The 16,678-nt window shown below is 51.0% G+C and overlaps 1 pseudogene; it reads right to left on the reverse strand.

Annotated features, from left to right (window-relative positions):
* Positions 1 to 2,870: 2,870 nt before the first annotated feature.
* The window catches only part of LOC134154746 (DNA polymerase epsilon catalytic subunit A-like), a 28,099-nt pseudogene continuing 14,291 nt past the window's right edge, over positions 2,871 to 16,678 (reverse strand).

The following is a 16,678-nucleotide window of genomic DNA, read 5'->3' on the forward strand; positions in this document are numbered from 1 at the left end:
ATCCTGGCCCTGGATGGAGGTTTGGTCCTCTGGGACAGAGCAGTGGCCACGCTGCCAGCAAGGCAGGGCAGGGTGCCTGGGCATGGCTGCAGGGTGGGCAGCAGCATGTGGCTGGGGCTGCCAGGGCATCTGGCCCCTCCAGCCATCTCTCACCCCCGCGGCAGGCGGAAGGTGCCTCAGAGGCTGCTCCACGACATACAGCACCTCAGGGCTCTCCAGCCTCCAGAGAGTCTGTCCCGCAGGGACTGACCGCTTGTCCCTCCCCCACCACGTACAACCACAGCTGGAAGGAGCCACTGTGCCAGGCAGCAATAACACTTCCTCCGTCCGGGCCCTGCTCGACTCTGAGCTACCTGCTTTTCCCACGCGATGATCCCTGTGCCTGGCCAGGATGCACCGGGCACCTTGCCGGCTGCTGCTGCTGGCCACCAAGAGCCACGGCCCCCTCCCTTCCCTCAGCCATGCTTCAAGCAGCTCCAGGCAGGTCCTGTCCCATGGCTGCCAGCTGCTGTGAGAGGCTGGGGGTCAAGAAAAGCCCCAGTGGCAGGGCAGACCCGTGGTGCCCTGGCTGGCTCCTGTGGGGGCTTTCAGGAGCTTTTGCTCTGGAGCAGAAGGCAGTGCCTGACTACTGGCTCTGCTTCAGCACACCGGGAATGGGCATTACCATTTTCTGGCTGGCTTGGAGCGCTGGCAGCCCCATCCTGGAGCAGCTCCTGGCTGCGGGCACCCAGGGTCCTGGGGGCAGGGGTGGGCACATCTCGAGTAGGCCTGCCCTGCTCATCCCCTGTGCCCCTGCAAAGCTGCCACAGATGGAGCTGCAGCAGTGGTGGTGGCCCTGGAGCCGTACTGAGGACTAGAGCAAGTCCTGCACTAGCCAAGCAGCCAGTACCCAATAAACTGCAACCACCCAGCCTTGCTGCCTGGGGCCTGATTGCTGCAGCATGTGCTGGGGGGAGGGGGAGGGTGACAGTGCAGCGTCATGGCTAGCGGGGTGAGAGATGGACATGTGCATCGCTCCACCCTCCACCCTAAAAGCTGCACCCTGCTGCAGTGCCAGGGCACGGATGCTCTTGCCCCGGAGCCCGGGTGGTAGGGAACATGAGTACAAGCACCTGCTTGCCCTGCACTGCAGCAGTAGGGGAGGAGGACAAGTCCCCCCCCAACCCCTGCCAGCCTGGTGCATGGACCTCTGCCAACACCAACCCTGCCCTGAGGCTGCAGCTCTCTGAGCCTATGCCCAAAAGCAATTCACAGCAGGTACCTGGCAGTAACTCACCCAGGCATAACCTGATTATTTTCTGGCTCTCAGGTTACAGCAGCTCAGCTCAGCACATCCTCCCCCAGCATAGCTCAGCCCAGGCAGAAGTTTGGGGGAAAGGGGTCTTGTCACACCGGGCAAGGGAAGACCCCAAGCCATGTCTTGAAGGCTCTCCCACAGGCTGGAGGGTGGGGATGCAGATGGAGGACATGCCAGGGGTACAGGCAGGGGACTTCTGGTGCACCAAAACCTTCTCTTGCTCCCCTTGCTGGGCTGGGGAGCATCTTCCCCCTTTGACTTGGGGTGCAATTGCTCACAGGAACAAGGTAATACCATTGCAAGAGGAGTCTACCTTGTCCTCATTCCAAGAAGAGGACCTGGCTTCTCTAGGACCAAAGAGCAACTCTGAGCAGGCAAACCTATGGGAAGGGCTTGGGGGAAGGAGCCAGCCTCTCACTGTAGAGCAGCAGGATGAAGGCAAGTGCCTGCCCCCACCTCCAGCAGCTCATTGCCCTGAGGAGAGCAGGAGCAATGATGCAGGGCTGAGAGGAGCTGCCTGGCGCAGGTTGAAGCCACTGGAGGCTCCGCTGGACCAAACCTTAACTCAATTGCACAACGCAGTGATTGCATTAGGGCCAGGTTTCTCTGCCCCTCCAGGCCAGCTCATTTCCTCCAACTCTAATATCAAGAAAACAAACACATAGGTACAGCCCCCTCAACCCCCCTTTCAGCAGTACTAGATGGAGGGAGGGCATAGCGAAGGACAGGACCACTTGCCCCATAACCCAATGCTAATAGAAACAGGTATACTATAGAAGTGAAAAAACAAAGCTCAGAAAAATATTTTCAATACAGGTATGTGTGGAGGGCATTGAATACAAATTTATATATATATATATGTATATATACACACACACACACACACATATAGAAAAGGAAGTGTCAGAAGTAGCTGAACACACAGTGTTTCAAAATGCCCAGAAAATTAACTGGAATCTAGTAATCTTGGCTCCCCTCATGCTTTTTCAGGCTTCTGCAAGCAGGAGTAGATGGAAAGGACCAGGAGGCCAGGCTTCAGCTAAGCACTGGCCTCCTGGGTTTCATCACACCTGTGCTGGGATTTCAGTGAGCAGCCCCCCCACCCTATGACTCACTGCTGTCAACTTGAAGCTTTAGCACCCAAGTGGGACAGCTCCCTTGCTCCCCTTCCAGCCCAACAAGAAGAGTCTGGCTTTCTCCTCCCTCTAGGAATCCTGCCCCATGGCTCAGAGAATGCTCGTTTCCAGGGTGCCTACAGCTCCCTGCTGTGGGCCATAGCACGTGCTCCTCTACCCAAAGAACCAGATGCATTGTCTGTGACACATTTAGTTGTATAAAACTCCACATTAAAACCACAGAGATTCATGCACACAGGGTGCTGCCTACAGCACAAACTCCCATCCCAAACTGGGCTTCTGCAGGGCTCTGGCAAATGCAGTCCCCCCTCCCCCATAGAGAGCAGTTCCAGCCCTAGGCACCTTCTTAATTCCCCCAGCACAGCACCAGGCTGTGACCAGGACTGCCCCAACACCGCTTAGCGCCCCCACACAGTGCAAGATGGATATGTGGCTTCTCCGAGACCTATCACAGAGCACAAATGCTCTTCAGCAGAGGTGAGAGCAAGTACCCAGAGCTGACACAGCAACAAAAAAAGACAGCAGGACAAGTTCATCACATCACTGCTGGAGCTGGTGGTTTGTACGGAGCAGCCACTCAATAGTTTCCAGCAGACAGGCCACGCTCTAGTGCCAAGCAATGCTCTGGAAGATGTTGATGTGCTCCATGAAGATCTGAGGGGGAAGATACCAGTGAGGGAGGGCTGCCCAGCACACCTCATGCATGAGCCAGGGAAGATGGAAGCTGGAGGGGACAGGGGGGAGAAGGCCAGGCCAGGAGAAGTTCTGCAAGCTGGTCAGGCAGGACTGCCTGGGTTGAGCACAAAGCAACGAATAAACAGCCAGAAAGCACAGAGAGATGAACTTGTGCCAGATGGGCTGAAAGGGACAAGTTATCACTGGGTTTTTCACTGGCTGTTACAGAGGAGCTGCTGGCAGGAGGCTGGATCTGGTGGCAGGATGCACACATACCTGGGAAGAAATGGTGAGGGCAAAATCTCCAGCACAACCGCAGTACACAGACATAGGTGTCTCCTTCACACCATGACACTTCTTGCACACCTAGAGGCAAAGGGGTTTTAGCTGGGATAGCAGACAAGGCTGAGCAGCTCAGTCCTTTGACAGGGCTCTCTGGGGAGACACCACTGACATCAGGTCAATGGGTCAAGCCTCAGCCAGCCAGCAAAAGGCTGCAGCTATGTGCTGAGAAGAAGTGGAGAGCGCTCGAGCCAAACTCTCCTCATCATATCTCCACTGCATCACATCAGTCAGAGAAGTAAGGTTGGGCTGCTCGGTTTCAAGGAGCAGAGAGCAGCTTCAGCCCTCCTGCTGCAGCCTGCCACATCAAGGGCAGGCTCCCGCAGCACGGCCGCCCAGCACTCATCAAGTCCTGCAGCAGGTAGGCCATTAGCTTCTTCTGCAGCGCTTCCACCAGTGCCATTTCAATGGAATCCGAGTCATACTGGGCCTGGCAGTTGGAGCACACCCAACTGGGCAGCACTGACCCATCCGAGGGGCAGAGAGAAGGGAGATGAACACAAGTGTGACTCTTCCCAAGAGAAAGCATGGTGCAGCCTCAGCCCTTGCAGCCTAACAAGAGCATTCTGAGAGCCCCGAGTGCCAGGAAGCCATAACCAATTTCGGGAGGGGATAAAGCATCAGCCAAAGCACCAGCACACCTCAAACTGTCACAGGCAGCTCGGAAAGGGGATGAGCAGAAAATAACCTTGAAGGGAGGTTTATCGCTGTCATGGAACCAAGCAGACCTTCAAAGCAAAAGGACTGAGAGAAAGACGGACAACATGTGAGTGAATGACAGGCCGAGAGCACAACCATGCTAGGGCCTCTGGTGTCCCCAAGAGGGACTTAATGCATGCAGCCAGGGCAAAGGGGATTTCCTGGGAAAGGAAGGCTGTACCTGCAAGAGGGCAGGGTCCTTGCACAGGTCCAAGTCCCTGCAAAAATTGCACTTCCTGCAGATGACTTCAGGGAGCATGTAGGAGCAGCAAGGGTCCCGAAACTGGGCTTCTTCTGAGAACTCACCCACCTCAATGAGGCGCAGCAGGTCCCGGCGCAGTTTGTTTACTTGGTTAGTTATACTGGCATCCAGGGACAACACCTACAGGAGACAGTGTTAGGTAAGGCCACCAGCAGAGAAGACGGTCCTCACGGGGACTCACTCTGATGCGAGTGCTAGCTGGGCAAAACAAACTGATTGTAGAATTGCAACAGATTCTTAAAAAAAAAAAAAGAAGAAAAAAAAAAAAAAAGAAGAAAGCACAGCCCACCCCACTAACCTTGTAGATGTATTTGATGAACTCTAGAGCTGGGTTGTTGAGTGGCAAGTAGGAGCCAGGTAGCACTGAGAACATGTCTGAGGGCTCAGTGGCATTATGGGAACCAGCCATCTTCTTCTGGATCTTCTGAGTGACGGTGAAGAAGCTCTGCGTGAGCTCATTGGTCACATAATCCTGTGAGAAAGTGATCATGCCTGGAGAGGAGGAGCAGAGAGAGCTCTTGAGCCATATGGAAGCATATGGGGACAGCAAGGTGGGCAGCTCTCTTCCTGCTGCAGGACTGGCCCAGCAGTGCTGCTCACAGCTCTCCCATGCCTAACTGTGGCTAACCGTACTCACCAGGCATGGCTCCCGTCTCTCCCAATGCCTCCTGGGACACCTGGCTCATGGCCCTCCTCTTGATGGGAGCGCTCTGAGGGGCATTGTGCTGCAGCTCCTCGCTCCTCCTTCATGCTGTGGTACACAGCCACAATGTAGGCTGCAGAGACACGTAAGAAAAGCTCCAGATGCAGTCCACGATGGGAGAGTGGCACAAGCGCGACTGTGCTTGTCGACTCTCCTGGGGCACCAATGACTAATCAGGAACTAGTGACCTTCTTCCCCTCTCTGAGAGAGTTCACACTGGCGCTGAAACCACCCAAACAATGATATTTACAGACATGGAGGTGGTTCCTTCTGTATCACATCCAGCACAGTGCAATCTTTGACTGTAAGGGGTTCTTTGGATCAACATCAGAACCTTCTCAGTAGCACAGAGAGCTTCAAGAAGCTGTGGGGAATGCTGTGGATATGGCTTGGGCAGCAGCAGGGTGGGGATAGCTCTAATCACCAGAGGTAACATTCAAAGTAGGACCAGGCGAGCAGCAGACTGCACTCACCCAACACAATCCTGAGGAAGCAGTTCTGACAGGAGGCAGCCTGGGGGAGAAACTGCACGATGTTCCAACTATTCTCTAGCAAGTCCTCCACATTTGCTTCTCCATCCTCCTCCTCTTCTTCCTTGTCCTCCTCTTCCTCACTGTCCTCATCCAATACTTGACTCTTGCTAGTGTCCTGCTGGAATGGAGCACAAGCCATGCCCAGGCTTTGGGTTGGTGATGTCGTAGCAGTTCCCTATATCCAAACCAATAGCTCCCTGCTCAACTCAACCCACTGCACCCCTGTCTCTGCAGGACTGAGCACTTCCCATCTCTTACCTCCCCAGAGTGGACGCTAGAACGCACTCTTCCCTTGATACCTTCGTAATTTGCTGGATCCATGCAGAGCAGGAATTCCCAGCAGCGGCAGAAGGAAATAGTCAGAGAGTGAAAGATCTCCTTTGAGTGGATGCTGGAGGCAAGAGACTGCAGTCACACACAATGTTGGCATCTTCCCTAGCTAATAACCTTCTCCATGGGAGGCAATGAGGAGCAGGCGATGTTAGCAAGAGAGCAGTTCACTTCTCACATCCAACCATGCTTCAGCAAATGGACTCAGTACAGAAGGCTGCAGAGCAGTCATTAGCAGAACTAAGGGCTGCAGAGGAATCATACCCACGCTTCAACTGCCTCTTGTGTCAAGATGCCTGTCTTAGGAGCCTACACATCATAGTATTCTAGAGACGCCTGCTGGATCACATCAAAACTGATACTCACGCTGGAACCTTCTTCCATGTCATTGATGTGATGGGACTGTAACACTGTGTTTACAGCCAAGCTCTGAATATTCGGCTCCAGACACACTGTGAACAAACACAACCTGTCAACGGGCAAGCAGGGCAGAGAACCAGCAAGGACACAATCCCCTCTCCAGGTATGATGAATGCACCCACTTGCCAGGACTTTCCACAAGTTGTAAGAGCTCTTTACAGGTCTTGCTGCATCTACCGAGTGCAACATCAAGATATTCATATCAGGAAATGGTGAAAGCCTATATGGTACTGCAGCAGCATGGGAAACCGTGCTGCTCTCCAGACTGCCACACACCTTGTATTACAGGCTTTAAAGGACACTTTTGGCACATGGCCAGACCTCTCCCCTCTCTGGCTGTGATGCTATGTATGGATGGCCCCATTCACTGCACAGCTAAACAGCATAGCACCTTCCAACAAAACTTGGATCTACTTCCCCTCCAGGGGCCACCAGCTTTTTCTGGAAACTGCAGCAGAGGTGCTCAGAAGAACTATCAGTCAGCTTGTTTTGCATCACAGAAAGATTCATCCTAGCGACCACCAGAAGTGATCTTCTGAATGCTGCTATGAGAGGCCACAAACTAGGAAATAATCTGTATTTAAATGCCTACCTGCATTTTCTTCTATTGCATACAGGACCTTCTATCCCCAGGAGATGCCAATTGCATATATCCTGTCCAGATCATCATTGCTCAACTTCTGAAGCTGTCAGCAACTGCAGAACTGCTCAGGTACTCTTCTGCCACTGCAGCCATCCTTCTCCTGAGCTCATAGAAGAGCACTTAGCTCGGCTCCCACTCAGTGCTATCCTACCTGTGGAGTAGCAGCCAGGGTTGCTTATCTCCACTGAGGCTCTCTTGTCAAACTCCATAACTAAACGGTTATCATCAGCCTCTTTACCCCCCAGCTCTGGGCAGGCCGTGGGTGAGAGCCACAGCAAATGGTTGTGGCGACGGAGGTGGCGGGAGAAAAACAGGTCAGAACCAAAAGGTAGACATGTCATCAGGGAGATTCCCAATGGGGATGTGGTAATATCTGAGGAAAGGAAAGAGGTACAGTCATCGGCGTAAACACATCAACAGAAGAACCGTGCCAGCATCATATTTGCTTGTCCCAACAAGCGCAAAAGCACAGAAGGTGACAGCATCTGGCCTCATCTTGGCCTCAGGCTCCCGCAATCTCCCTTTCCCACCCAAGCACGAACAAAGTAACCTCTCTAGGGGAATGTGGCCACCTCAGGCACCTGCCCTCCTCAAAAGCCTGGGATAGGCACGTGTCCAAGTTGAGGCAGTGGCGGATCACACGGCACGCTGCACGGCGCTGCCAGTCCAGGACTGAATAGCTGACGGCATCTGTTACTCGGACAGGGACCAAAGGAAACTCCTCGATGATGGGAATCCCACTTGCCAGTCGTTTCAGGTCCCAGTTAGACTGCACAGCAAGAAGTGTGGGGCCCCGGCGCTCATCCTACACAAAGGAGGAGAGAACATGCCCTGGTACATCCCTTCAGCCGGCACCTCTGCTCAGCAGGAAACCAGCTGTGTGAATGAGTGCTCACATGCCCCATTCCTGTAGTGGTCCCTGGTCCTCCACACAGTAGAGACAGTGTACTCAGAGTCTCTTGAAGCACCTCCCACTGAATAACCAGCTCCACAATTGAGAGCTGGGGTTTGGGGGTATGATCTAGCCTCACTGCTTGCATTGCGCTATGTAAGCTCACCCCAGGCAAGCCAGAGCCCGCAGGCAACATCCATTTTTACCCTTCAACTTTGGAGCACTAGCTGTGTGCAGAGAGCTATGCTTAGAGGCTGCTTGAACTGCTGGACCAATGCCTTCCATGCAATGTTTTCCTCCTCCCAGGTACCTGCGCTGACAAGGTCTCAGTGGGGACCTCCCTCATGCCCTCAGCTCATACCTTGCAGCCCTGCAGGAGCCGCTGAATGGCTCTGTAGACTGTCTTGAGGTCGGTCTCAGCACGCACTTCAAAGGTGTGCTTGTCTGGAAGCAGTAGTTCTTCGCCCACTTTTTCCAGCACAGCACTGCACAGCACAGTACATGTTGGTGAGGTTTGGCATCTGGTTGCTGCGTACCTGTACCAAATGCAAACGTGATCAGAGGGAACAGGGTTCAAAAGAGACAGGCTCCAGGCTGCAAATTTCAAGGAAGCTCTTTCCTCTACACATCACAATGCTTCACGTGACAGTTGAGGAACAGACCTGCTTGGTACACTTCAAAATACGAGAATCCCTGCTGCACAGCAGTAGACATCTGTGTCTGTGCAAAGAAACCGCTCAGCTCCAAACCGCTGCCTGATCCCCTTGCGTTCCCTCCCAAGCCTTTAAGCCCTACTCTTACCGTGTCCAGCACAAACACTGCAGCTTTGCGCTGAGAGGGGATGAAAAGGCCAAAGAGAGCTTTGTTGCCCTGGGAGCTCTGGTAGAGGTAGATGTGGCGAATACTTCCTAGAGACACAGAGCAAACATGCAGCATCAATAGTATCTTCAAGCTATTTGGTCCTGGGTACACTGACAAGCCTTCTCCTAGGATGCCTTACCTGGCTCCAGCTAAGTAAACTGAGCCAGAGAGCGCATTTCCAGGTGTTCAGTGTCAAAAGTGTCAGCCTCTCGCCCTGTGAGGTGTCTGACAAGCTGCCTGCTGACCATGCACACGCAACCCAGCTGGATCAGGGCTCAGAATAGTAACGGCACCTGTCGTGACAGGGACACTCAGATAATCCTCAAGCCACCAAGTTTTGAACTGCTTAACGAATCAATATCTTCATTAAAAGCAGGCATCCCAGCTGCCCATCTTCATTTCAGACTTACAGCATTAGAAGCACTAGTACATTTAATCTTGGTCTCACTGCTTTCGTATGTCTACTACTGAATACAGTTTAGGTTCTTCTTTGCTCTTTCTGAACTTTAAAAAGTGGTATCCTATCCTTCTTTCTGGAATACAGAGGTTTTATCACTGCACCCTGGCCTATGTACATGCCACATGCTGGGGTTTTCCTCATCTTTACTCGAAAGAACTCCCATACCTTTGCAGTTCAACTGCTAGCAAGACGGTTCTGGTTTGGTTTAGAGGAAACTCACTCTTTCCGTTCAAGTGCCATCTTTTCCCAGAGTCTCCTAATTTCAAATAAATCTAAACCTCTTTCCCCTAAGGGGTTGGAAACCAAACAAGTATCTTTGCTCATATAAAACTGGGCACATTTCTGAGAAAGCTACTCGAGAGGGTCTTTCGTTTTAGCGTCTTACTAACTTGTTTCATTTTGAGCTCCCATGCCTCTACCTGTGCCATTGGTACACAGACCAGTCAGCTACCACTCAGCACTCCTTAAAGGATGAGGAAGGAAAACGAGCACCTGGAAGCGTTACCTGAGTCTCATACACTCCCTCAGCGTCTGGAGCAGACAGGTCTGCATTGATTTCATTGATGTGCTCTTGGTACACGTCTTCAGGGACTGAGTAGTCGTAGAGATTGTAAACCAAGTTTGAGCGGGGCAAGATCCAGTTCACCTGCCAGGAAAACAGACACACTCAGCAGGGCACCTTGCTTCAGGCTGTGCTCCTCCCAACAGCAGGGGAACCTTAAAGGGCAGCAAGGAGTTGTAGTTTGAGCCAGCCTTATGTTTCCAGAAACATGCTGACTCAGGAAGCAATCTAGCTGCCGGTGCTGGTCATTCCTAAGACAGTTAGCGGGATTTATGCTTTGTCCACATTGCAGTAACTGTCAACCTGCTTTCTGGTCAGGCTGAGATTAGCAGCAGGCAAAAGGGACTGCATTAAGGCGCATTAGCAGGGCTGGACAGGGAGGTCTTGTGAGGCAAACTGCCCATAGTATCTGCCCGCAGTGGCTGGAGCAACTTACATGAATTCAACCAGCTGTTTTCCCTTGTAGAAGCAGCAGGGTCAAAAACATGACCCCCACCTTCCTGTAGACAGCTCCCTCCTCTGGTTTTGCAACGCGCTGATTGACATAGAACACTCTTGGGATGCTCAGTCTGATACAGTGCAGGTCGCTTCCGATCACTGCCCACAGCCTCAACAAGCCAGCCTGGCTGCTCTCAGCAATCTGCAGGACAGGGTGATTTAAGTTAGCTTTGCTGGAGAGATGCAACCCATTCTTAGCTCTTACATACACGCCATGGAGCACTTCTGGGATCTTCAAAGGCTCTACTACCTCTGACTTTGTTCTCCAAATAAGGAGCAATTGGTGACCACAAAGACAGCAGTGGACCCAAAGATTCATTGCTCTCAGCTCTGGCATCTCCACGTCCTGCTATTGTCCTACAGGTACAGTGAAAAAAACTGTTCTGCCAGAGGAAACGTCAGAGCATGAATGAAGACAGCTCTGACTGATCTGCAGGCAGCACATTGCATTGTGCTTCTGAAGGGAAGAGGACACCTGGTAAAGGCTCAAACACATCTCTTAGCTTTGGGCTAGCATTAGCTAACAAATTCATGCCATTGTCTGACTTTAGCCAAAGCATTTGGACATGCTGCATTAGGTGTCCCATCTCCAGCTCATGGTTACACACAGAGTCAAAGGCTGCATGTGACCTTAAACCAAACAAGACTTTTCTGGAAGATGAGAAGTGTCACAACAAGAGGCTGGGTCTCAGATAGCAGAGGCAACCAAGCATAACAAGAAATTAAGAAAATGCTTGGATTGTACCATCAACTTCTTCATGCTCGCATTGACTAAATCTAGGATTCAAGGCACACTTGCCCAGCTCCTCAGCTGAGCCCTCCCCACACAGGCTCTACACAGAAGTCCCAGATTTGCAATCAAGCACGATCATTTGAGGACCTCATTTCCTTACAAAGCTTCTCTGAGCCTGAGGCTATGCAGTCCCACATGACCTTCAAGGAGGTAAAACTAAAGTAGGATTGAGGTTAGCTGTCCCTGAAGTTCAAGGTTTGACTACAGGTATTGCAAACATGAGGCACAGGGCACTGAACTGGCCTCTGTGAGGGGTTAAGAGTGGGCCTGCCTTGCTGCCTGGTACCTGCACAATCTGCCAGGGCAAGTCCAGGATGCCGCGTGCCGTCCTGTACACGTAGCTGCTCAGTCCTTTGGAGAGGGTATCACGGATTATGCCTCCGCCTGTCATCACTCCACCATCCTCCAGGCGCCGCTTCTTCCGATGCTCCTGGTGCTGCCGAGCCTGCAGCTCCCATTTCTTCTTGTGGTAGCACAGCCAGACCAGTTGTTCTTCCTAATCAGAGAGAGAGTACATGAACAGGAACCACAGAAATTAGCACGCATCTCCTACACATGAGGATCAAGCAATCTAAAGCCGAGCCCTTCCACCTTCAGATCCTGATCATGTTACTGGCATAGCTGTAAAGTTGCCATTGGCCTGACTTTCTCTGCTAGTGGGACTCTCCCGGTAACATTTCCCTTTGTAGTTTTCAGTCATAGAAGCGCAGACGGTTTCAATAAACATACAGCTTGCTACGCCCTGTTCCCTAGCTAGCTAGGCAGATGATCATACTCCTAGGATGTTTCCTGGATTCCTCCTGCCCAGTCTACTTCACTTACCTTAGTAGTGCCCATGGCAGCAGGTGGGTCCAGGATCTCTCGCCAGGACTGCGACAGTTCCAGATACTGGAACATCTGCTGGCTTTCCTCTGCCGTACGGACCCGCTTCCGTTTATTTGCAACTGGAACCAACGGCTGAAGGGGCTTAGCAGCCCCCAAATCCTCTACGTCTCAAATCTGGGAGCTTGGTGTTCCCCCCTGGTGCTGGTTAGGGGAAACGACAGCAGGAAGTTTTGGGTGCTGAGGACACAGTATCAGCAAGAGAGGCCCATCAGCACAGCCAGCTCCTTTCTCTCACTCTTATTACCTGTCTCTTGTCTTCAGAAGTGAAGAGCTCATTCATTTTCTTTTGTCTGTACACTCCCCGGAGTCTTCTAGCTTGTGAGACATGGAACAGTTCTCTGAGATCAGCTCAAACAGCTCTCAATCAGGCATGTTGGCAGCCTGAAAAAAGGAACAAGGAAAAGAAAACACTATCAGGAACCTCATGATCAAACCTCATTGCTATTATATACATGGAACATTTAAACCGATTGATATGGCTGTCTTTATGAGGAGTTTGTGAGCAATCTCTGCTCCAGTTGCCAACATGACCTATGGAACATAGAGATCATGGACATGAGGTCTGCATCAAAACTCCTACTGTGAATGCAATACTTTGAAATGATGTTGTACGGCAAACTCTTAGTGGGCCCAGCTCTGTAGTGCCAGATGCAAAATACAAAGGGGAAGTGCTCCCAATAAACTCCCAAGCAGAGCAGTCGCTCCGGCTTTTCATCTCTCCTGCTCCCCGGTTTGAGGCTCTGTTTTCTGGCATTGTCTCTGCTCTTGCTGGTTATTTTAAAGCTAATCTCTTCTGGCCTCCTCAGAAAAGATTCTGCAGGCAAATGGTTCTGCCATCCTCTGTCTCAGTGAGTGGCTCTAGAGAAAGTCCTTGGTGCAAGAGGGCCACCACGCTACCTCTGTGAAAGAGGTGACTGGAGGACAACGCTTACCCACAGTTAAGCGGTAACAGCTGACAAAAGTGCTGTAACAACAGGTCTGGTGCTAAAAGACCCTAAAGAGCAGCCCTAGAGAATCAAAGAGGCAGAAATTACATACAAACAGCCATCAGAGGCACAATGGACCAACCATTCTCTTCAGACAAAGTCCATCCTCCCTACAGTGTTAGGGTAGCTTTGACCTTCTCTGGCCCCAACCTGGCAAGACAAACATGCAGCGGATGCATATCCTGCAAACCCTACACTCACCTTGCTCTACAGTACATCCAACCAGTAATCAGCCACCTTGGCTACAGAGGCAGAGACCTCCTCCAGTGTGGTGCCTTTCAGAAAGGCCTCAAATACAGAAGACTGGAATATCTTCACCAACTGCAGCTCTCCCCATTGCTTCACCTCAAACCCTTTCAGTTCAGCCAAGGATCCATCTTCATTGAAGACTGCATACCTAGGATATAGACCAGGTTTTGCACAAGCTCTGTGCCAAGGAACACATCTCCCAGGATGCTGCTTACTACCCTCCTGCCAAAGTACTTCTAGTATTGCCAAACCAGGCAGCCACCAGGTAAATTAATCCAAGCTGTGGGGCTCTGGACTAGCAGGATCTAGGCATATTTACACAGCTAGAGACAATAACATCATGAACTACTTCACCTCCAGCTGCAAAAGCACATCAGCCTCTGCCCCCAACTTGCCAATTCTAACTGGCAAAATGTTCTTAAATGCACACAAATAAAGGGCAAGAAGTGAGAGTCAGGGTGAGAGGAGTAGAGAAGTGGAGTGAAATACTAGGAAAAGCCTTATACAGGAGAATGAAGCTTTGTTTGGAAAACAGGAGGGGACGCTGGCAAAATGGACTCAGAGGAAACTGGACATCGCTATCGAAACAACTATGACAACACACTGCCCTCTTTTTTTCTGTCGTGTTTCTTGGATTTCACATGCCTGCCAATTATTTGTATGGCTCAATACAACCATCACAGGAAGCTTCAGTGGAACAGAGGTGAGACTCAAGCGTACATTGCTTTGTCACCCCTCCTCCAGGCAGTCTTTTCTTCCTCAGCTGGCAGCGGTACCTGCCAGCCAGCTCCACACTACTGCTCTTTCCACTTGGAGAGTGAGCAAGAAAGTGCACTTGCTGACATCCCAAGAATCACAGGAAAAAATCAAGGGCCCCTGAGATAAAGACTCCTATGAGCAGAGTTCATTCAGTGCTTGACATCCTCTTGACTTCTGCGATAGACTCCCTTGGCATGCAAAGGCACTCACAGTGGATGCTGGAGTTCATCCAACAGAGACATTCAAGCAGAAACAAACATACTCTTGTACGAACAGAGAGTGCTGGAGGACAGTGACAGTATTTTCTGAACCCAGACCCAGGTCTGTGGGCAGTCCTCTCGTGATTGCTCGTGCTCGTATTTAAGCAGGCTGCATGAGAAAGTCAGTGAAGTCAAGTGCAATTGCTTTTCTATACCATGATGGCACTGGCAAGATCCACTCCTTCCCCTAGATGGGGATTAAAGTGGAAACCTCTGGGAAAAGTATTACTAGAGGTCTGTAAACTTGAGAGAGGGACAGACAGAGATTAGGGAATTTAAAGAGAAAAGATAGAAAGAAAAATCAAAGTTTGCCTGCGCATCTCAGAACCAAACAGGGAGACCATGACTAATCAGAAAGTTTGAGAAGTGCTGTTTTACTGTTATCTTCAGAAATTTACTGTCAGATGTGTCAATTAAGGCCAGGGCATAGCTGGATTCAAAGACTGATCTCATGCAGGGAACTTGCCGTTTAAAGACAGCATGATCTCGGTGGTACGCAGCAACAAGCAAACCAAACATGCTGCCAGCTCCAGAGGACTGGCAACATGGGGCAAGGACTAACACGCCTCAAATGTAGTCAAGGAAAAGGACCCTCAATCCCTTCCCTTGGGAAGTGGTGATTTTTCAAGCTTTGAACTCTTACCTTTTCTTCAGCTTCTTGCCTTCCTCCTTGGACGCTGAGAGGATCATGGCCAAGTAGGGCCCATCCACTTCAAAGAAGATGCTGTTCTCTGAGCGTGTGGCATAGGTGAGAGAGGCTGGGTCCGCCAGCTCCTGGTACTCATCATTTGTGAAGCCTTCCTGCCGGCACAGCCCCAACAGAATAGCCTCACTCAACAGCTCGGCTGATTATACGAGCAGATAGCCCCCAGATACATCATCCTGTCTGAAGGGATCACTGATGGCCTTTGTTCCTTCCCGATGATGGGAAGGATCAATCCCTGCTCCCCTGAGGGAGCATAACTTACCCTATCTTAGCAGAGAATAAAGTATCCTGATTCCTTGTGACCAAGCAACTCCTTGGAAACCTACAGAACAATTTAGCAGGTAGGACTCAAACATGGGACCTGAAGAAAAGTGCAGGAGACTCTAAAGTCACTTCTTTTGGCTCATAGCCATAAATATCTGAGCAAGCAGAGCATGGGACCTTGTTGATTTGACTCCTACTGCTTCTGGCAGTCTATGTACAGAAGCACACACCAACCCTGGTCTCTTACACTATACCCTCTCTGCTATATCAGAGTCTCTCCTTCCACTCAAACGCCAGTTTGAGCTATGGGCTGTGCAGGGCAGAGAGTAGCTGTGTAGCAAGCAAAGCTGTCAGCCCCAACGTCCTGCTCATTACACAGGGGACCAGAGACAAAAGACAGGCTGTCCTCTGGGCTGAAGCCAACTCCGAGAACAAAGATGCATACTCCACTGCCAGTAGAGCTACTCCATTCACAAGAACTGCCTGATTGGCTTGCAGGCCTACAGAAGGCTAAAACATTTTCTTCCCTTTCACTGTTTTTACCAGACTGTACAGCTGGCTGGTACAGATGCCAGACTCACCTTCACAGGGATGTTCAGCATGGCACCTGGGTAGCAGATTGTTACCTTCGGCTTCTTTGCGTTGGTTGACTCGATGACAAAGTTTTCCGGGAAGCTGTTGGGAAGCACACACCAAATCCCATCTCTATCCAGTTCTAGAGGTCTCCTAAGAACGGAAGAAAAAAAATCACCATCAGGAAGAGATTGGAAAATATGCCAAAGAACTGTTCTCTGTCCACAAGTCAGGCAGAGGCAGTGTCCTTTCTGCAAAGGAAGTCCTAGTCATACAACACCAGTTGCATTAATAAGCCATGGCAATGTCAGAAACCTGAATCTCCAGAACACCAGAGCTTCCACTGATTAATCCCACATCTATCCCACTGCTCCTTTTCTCTGCCAGTCAAATTCTGCCCTTACCCATCTGCTCACACTACATACAGGAGAACCTTTCTTCCTCAGCTCAGCACATACTCACCCAATCTGCTCAATCAGCTCCCTAGCCTGTGTGATCATATTTGCTCCAGTGAAGCACACAATCCCAGCCATTTCCACGGAGTACCAGCAAGCTCTGTGAATGGAGGAGGGACAGTCAAAAGGCTGCAGTGCTACCTCTTAAGCACAGCTGCGGGGAAGCGCATCAGGTCGTACAGAAAATAAAGTCTCAGGGCAAAAAAGACAATCACAGCAGCCCTCAGGAGATCATTTTCCTTTTCCTTCCCTGTGATACTTCACACACCCTGAAGAATCACCTATAGACAAACCCTGCCATTCATCGTCAATGCTACAGGGCCTTGTTTAGCAAAAGTCCCTGCTAAGGGGACTAATAAATAAGAAGTCATTAGTAGGAACAAAAAAAAGTGTTACAGGGATCACCTATCATTCCCCTTATGCTTTGGAAGCACG

This window comes from Rhea pennata, unplaced genomic scaffold (genome assembly GCF_028389875.1).
Source record: "Rhea pennata isolate bPtePen1 unplaced genomic scaffold, bPtePen1.pri scaffold_40, whole genome shotgun sequence".
NCBI lineage: Eukaryota > Metazoa > Chordata > Aves > Rheiformes > Rheidae > Rhea > Rhea pennata.